The sequence below is a fragment of the Podarcis bocagei genome, assembly GCF_964188305.1.
Source record: "Podarcis bocagei genome assembly, chromosome: 10".
Taxonomy (NCBI): domain Eukaryota; kingdom Metazoa; phylum Chordata; class Lepidosauria; order Squamata; family Lacertidae; genus Podarcis; species Podarcis bocagei.
In genome coordinates this window covers 17,979,232-17,985,231 of record NC_138135.1, presented here as the reverse complement: position 1 = coordinate 17,985,231, position 6,000 = coordinate 17,979,232, and positions in this window count along the sequence as shown.

Sequence of the window (6,000 nt, the reverse complement as noted above, 5' to 3'; positions counted from 1 at the left end):
AGGTGACTATGGGGTTGTGACACTCATCTCACTTTCAGGCCAAGGGAGCCGGCATTTGCCCACAGACAGCTTTCCGGGTCATGTGGCCAGCAAGACTAAACCACTTCTGGGGCAACAGAACACCGTGATGGAAACCAGAGCACACAGAAATGCCGTTTACCTTCCTGCCACAGTGGTACCTATTTATCTACTTGCACTGGTATGTTTTCAAACTGCTAGGTTGGCAGGAGCTGGGAAAGAGCAAGGGGAGCTCACCTCATAGTGGGGAGTCGAACCGCCAACCTTCTGATCAGCAAGCCCAAGAGGCTCAGTGGTTTGGACCACAGCGCCCCCCGTGTCCCTGAGATGAGGTCTATTTGCCGATATAGTGTGTCATAAAGAACACCTAATGAACACAGATTCTTTGAACCCTGTCCTGTAATGCATTACTGAATAAAGTCTGACCAATTGGGAGTTTGATGTGAACCTCCATACTTGAACCCTGAGGAGAAATTCTCCCACGCTTGAAACACCCCACAATTTCATTTGGTTTATACAAGAGGTCAGTTGGGTTGGCATGGCAGTAAGTCAAGAATCTGGTGTTCCTTTGAGTGAGGTCTGCACAAGGTAAACAAGTGTAAAAGTGATGGGGAAATAAATGTTTTTTTTATTTCACATATATGGGGTCAAAACTGCCAGTAACTGACTAGGAACATGACCTTGGGGTCATAGTGGATAGCTGAATGAATGTGTTGACCCAGTCTGCAGCAGCAGTGAAAAAAGCAAATTCCATGCTTAGGGATTGTTGAGAAAGAAATAGAAAATAAAACTGCTGGTATCATAATGCCATTATAGGACTTTATGGTACAACCACATTTAGGCTACAGTGTATGGTTCAGGTCACCTTGGAAAAGATTCAGAAAAGGGCAGCCAAGATCCTCAATAGGAGGAAGTGACTTCGCTATGAGGAAAGTCTGCAGTGTTTGGGGCTTTTTAGTTTAGAGGAAAGATGAGTAAAAGTGATATTGTATAGAATTAGAGAATCATTTTTCTGCCTCTCTCATAACACTAGAACATGTGGACATCCAATGAAGATGGATGCTGAAAGTTTCGGGACAGATAAAAAACCTCTTCACACAGTGCATAGTTAAACTAGGGTGAAATCTACACACATATAAAAAATGCTGTGAAAATACTTTTTTTTAAAAAAAAATGTTTTGAAAAATGCATTGAATTTGGCATAGCTCGCTGTCGCCATCTAGTGTCACACATTGCACATTGCAACACATTTAAAACATTTTATTTGCAACTGTATAGCTGAGTCCTAGGATGCCGGACTAGATGGGCCGCTCACCTGATCCAGCAGGACTCTTCTTAGGTTCCTTTGAAAGGAGAAGCGCCTGCTTCATTCACAAAAGTCCAGCACAAATCAAGAATCTGGAACTTCTAGGTCTTGAGCCACAGTTGGCCATCTGAGGGTCATCTGAGGGACTGTTCCCCCATGCCACACCCACTTGCCCCACACCTGTCATTACATGGGGCAGGAAAAGGCATGGCTGCAAATGGACAAAAAGGAGGCTCAAAGTGTTCCCCCAATCATTCTTCAACAAGTAGGTAGTCAACGCCTTTTAAATATGGCAACAAATGCAAGCCCCAAGGGCATCAGTTCCACTCTGGAGCTCCCACAAATTCAAGCCAGCAGACCCAGTCTCGAAGTGAAGCAAAAAGACCCACACATCCTAAAAAAAAGAATCATGGAAATGTAGCTTGTTTAGGGTGCTGGGAACTGTAGCTCTGTGAGGTAGCCTGAAGTTGCGTGTTCAGACCTTTAGACCTCCTTCTTAAATAAATTCAGACAATATTCAAATTTTGGTTTGGTTTTTGGCAGAATTTAGGCCACAACTATTGGGACGCGGGTGGCGCTGTAGGTAAAACCTCAGCGCCTAGGACTTGCCGATCCCATGGTCAGCGGTTCGAATCCCCGCGGCGGGGTGAGCTCCCGTCTTTCGGTCGCAGCTCCTGCCCACCTAGCAGTTCGAAAGCACCCCTAAGTGCAAGTAGATAAATAGGTACCGCTTTATAGGTACGGCGTTTCCGTGTGCTGCTCTGGTGCCGGTTCGCCGGAGCAGCTTCGTCACGCTGGCCACGTGAGCCAGAAGTGTCTGCGGACAGCCCTGGCTCCCGGCCTCTAGAGTGAGATGAGCGCACAACCCTAGAGTCTGTCAAGACTGGCCCGTACGGGCAGGGGTACCTTTACCTTTACCTTTAGGCCACAACTTTATTGATTACAGCAGGTGAGTGGTTGCATAGGCTCTGGTTCAATTAGCTCCCTGCACCGTTGCAGGTAGCGCTGACCCAGGGCACCAGCATAGGTCAGCCAAGGGTGAACCCCTGGATAAGTGGAAAGCTGGGAACAGGCTATCTCCACCACCCAAATGCCTCCCTGGACTCAGACATAGCACAACCTCCTTACAGGGTTGACCAAACCATTGAGTCCCTGGAATCCTTTAATGGAATACCTTTCACACAGGCATGGCGAGAGCATTCCCCCATCTCTATCACCTGAACCAGAGCCTATCTGCAACCTTACAAGTTGTGACAATTTGCTACGTGGCAGGCAAAACCTAAATAGCACCAGTCAATCAGCCAAGTGGGGAAAATTCCTTCCGTGGCCCTGTCCCAGTGACAGACGACACACGACGGCATAGCAAGGCCATGCGTGCAAACCCTAAATATAGGGAGAGGTGGGCGGGTGTTTCGATGCACACACCGAATGGGTCATGTGCATTTATGGGTCCCTTGATCCGTTTAGCCTGCGTCCCATTGGCCTGATTAAACCCTGCATCCAGGGACCTACCAACTGGGTGTTGTGGCTATCCAAACGAACCCACCCACAGCACAGGGTTTGTTTGCCAGGTCTCACCGCAACACGCGCCCTCTTTAAGGGAGGAACCAATCTCCCAGGATTCTTTGCAGAGCAAAATGTGCTTTAAATGTATAGCGTGTACACAACCTATGTATTGGAATGCGCAGCAGGTTCATCTTTGTCCAACCTCTTTTCACTCTGCGGTACAATTCTGGTGACTTGAAGCTTCCCTGTTCTCACTCTCTCTGTATATATCTAAAAGAATGTTGAGCCAGCTATTTATTTATGATTACTAGGGGAGCACGTGTGAGCTTTTAACCTTCACAGAATTTCGGTGACTTCAGTACAGAGAAGTTCTGTGAAGCCTGAGATCTTGAAAGCGTGCTCTCGCTTCCCAGTGCTTGGGGACCAAAAGTCTAATAAACTTCTCAAATATGCCAGTAGCAGAAAGGCTATGTAGTTTCAAAGGTTGTATTTTTTTATTTTTTTATATATGAAAAAAAAACCCAACACAAAACAATTGTCCCTGAGTACTTGTAATTCTTTGTTGCTAATTAGATCAAGCTAGCTCTCCACTGAGACTCCTATTGCTGTTGTCATCATCCAGTAATCTGTCAAGTCCCCTGGAAACCTCCTCCAATTGTCTTTTTGAGTTTAGTGATGGCTGAGCTCCTTGTCTAGAATGCCTGCTATGTAGGAAGATAAAAGCTTGCTTTGTGCAGGGTACAAATTCCAACCGTCATCTGCTGAATGCAAACACCTACCATCCAAAGTTCCCAGATAATTGTTGTTAGTTGCACCATCATCAGTACAGAAAACCAAGGTATTACATCCATATTAATTTCTTCTGTGTATTACATGCATATTAATTTCTTTTGATCACTTGATTTAAGTTGTCAAGAAGTTTGGAAGTTCTTGCCTAGAAAGAGTTAGGGGGGGGGGAGAGAGACATCCAAAGGAGTTTTGATAAGACTAGTTAAAAAAAATAAAATTTCCCCAGGATTTTTTTTCTGCACAGGTTGATACTGGATTTTGCCTAAAGCAAAATTTGAAGGGTTGTTTAGAGGTTTTTTCCTCAGGTGAAACATCTGAAGATTTGAGAGAAAGAAAGAGAAAAGTTTCAGGAAGACGAGATAAATTTCTCAAGGGGGAGGGTATCTGTGCTTCGCTGCTGGGGACTCTCAGGAGAAAAAGCTATGCAGATTTATGACTCCAGCTGGGCTCTGGGTGTTGGCTGCCTCTGCTAGGACTGATCAGGAAACTGATGCCTGTTTAGTCAATAACACCTGGGACTACTGGTGCCAATCGTTGGATTTTGCCTGTCCAAACTGGGTACTTGCAAAAGCTCAACCCTTTTAAAACAGCTGTTAAGGAAGCCATCAGGACCTGTTGAAGGAAGGAAGGGATTAAAAGAAGAGAAGGGTCATGCATAAGCCCATGCACAAATCCCAAGGTACACATGGATGCTAAGGTGGAATTCTGCTATCTCTCCGAGTTTCTGCTTGAAGCAGATTCCTGCTAAAGCTTAAAATCATCTCTCAGACGATTTCTGTTTCAGGAAACTATTTGTGACGGCAATCTTGCAACATTGTCAACTGTTTGTTTAAAACTGATAGGCAACGGATGCTTTTGTGCACTTGTATTTTGCTTGTTGTCGCACTGCACCATGGGCCTCGTGGTTTGTTTGTTTTTAGCCTGCAAAAGTCGTTTGACGGCTTGCCTTGCTTTTGAGAATTAAGGTGGTTTGGCATGAAACGGTTAAAATGCTTTAAGAATGCAGCAGCTGAAACAAATTTGAAATGTTTTTGAGGTACCAGGTACCGAAATTTAGCTTGATAGCTAGGATGTCTAGGAACCAGCTATGTGGCTAAACATGATTTTCTCTTCTTGAAAACAAACAAACAGTGTGCCTCTGTGTATCATTGAAGAAAGGGAATGCAATGCAGTGGTTGAATCCCTCGCTGTGCGGAAGTCAAAGGGAGTTTGGGAATACCTTCCCAAGCTTCCAGGATCCCTACCGGATAGGAGGGTTTCAGAAATCTGACTAAAGTTGTAATCCCTAACAATAGTTTCAGTCCTCAATTAGCTGTCCCCCCTGTACTCTTTGCAACTTCAACAGCGTCTTTGGGATGGATTATATCATGCTGATTCAGACTCGGCCTTTTAAACTGTGCCAGCCAAGGTAATAAGGAACTTCTGATCTCATGCTCTAGGCAGTAACAGTTGGATAGGATTATTTTTCTATTTAGAATTGGCTTAGGTGCACAAGGCTCCCCTCTTTTTGTCCTTCCCCACCTTGGGCGATGGCGGGCCTTGACCACAGCTGGAGGCAGGATGCTGGAGGAGTTGTCTGATTAGCTATGACAAATCCTATGCTATATTCCTCGTTTTGAAAGGTTTGCTTTCATGAAACGGCTACAAGGCTGGGAGCAACCCAGGGATGGGGGAGTCTGCTAAGGCAGGATATTCCGTAGCGACTCTTTCTTGCAGGGTAGCCCATGGACAAATTGGATGTGTCAAAGGAGAGCCAATCACTAAGGGTGCACCCTGCTAGAAGTGCATACAGGGCAAGGAATAATAACAGTTTAAGACAAAACACAAGAGATGCTTATAAGCAAGTTATGGCCCATAGGGCAAGATGATATGAGCCACATTCTCCAGGGTCACCTTGGGACCCATTGAGAGAATGCAGGAACTGAAAGCAGAGATGCCCCTGAAGTCATATTTCTAGTAGAGGAAGTTTAAATGTTTGAGTTCATGATGTTTCCTTTAAATACATTGAGATTTTATTTTATTTTTAAAGGAGTATGTTTTATACCAAATCAGGCAACTGGCCCATCTTGCTTTAGTAGCAGCTACCTATGGTCTCAGGACGCAGGTGGTGCTGGGGGTTAAACCACAGAGCCTAGGGCTTGCCGATCAGAAGGTCGGCAGTTTGAATCCCCGCAACAGGGTGAGCTCCCGTTGTTCAATCCCAGCTCCTGCCCACCTAGCAGTTTGAAAGCACGTCAAAGTGCAAGTAGATAAATAGATGCCTCTCCGGCAGGAAGGTAAATTGCATTTCCGTGCACTGCTCTGGTTCGCCAGAAGCGGCTTAGTCATGCTGGCCACATGACCCGGAAGCTGTCTGCAGACAAACGCTGGCTCCCTCGGCC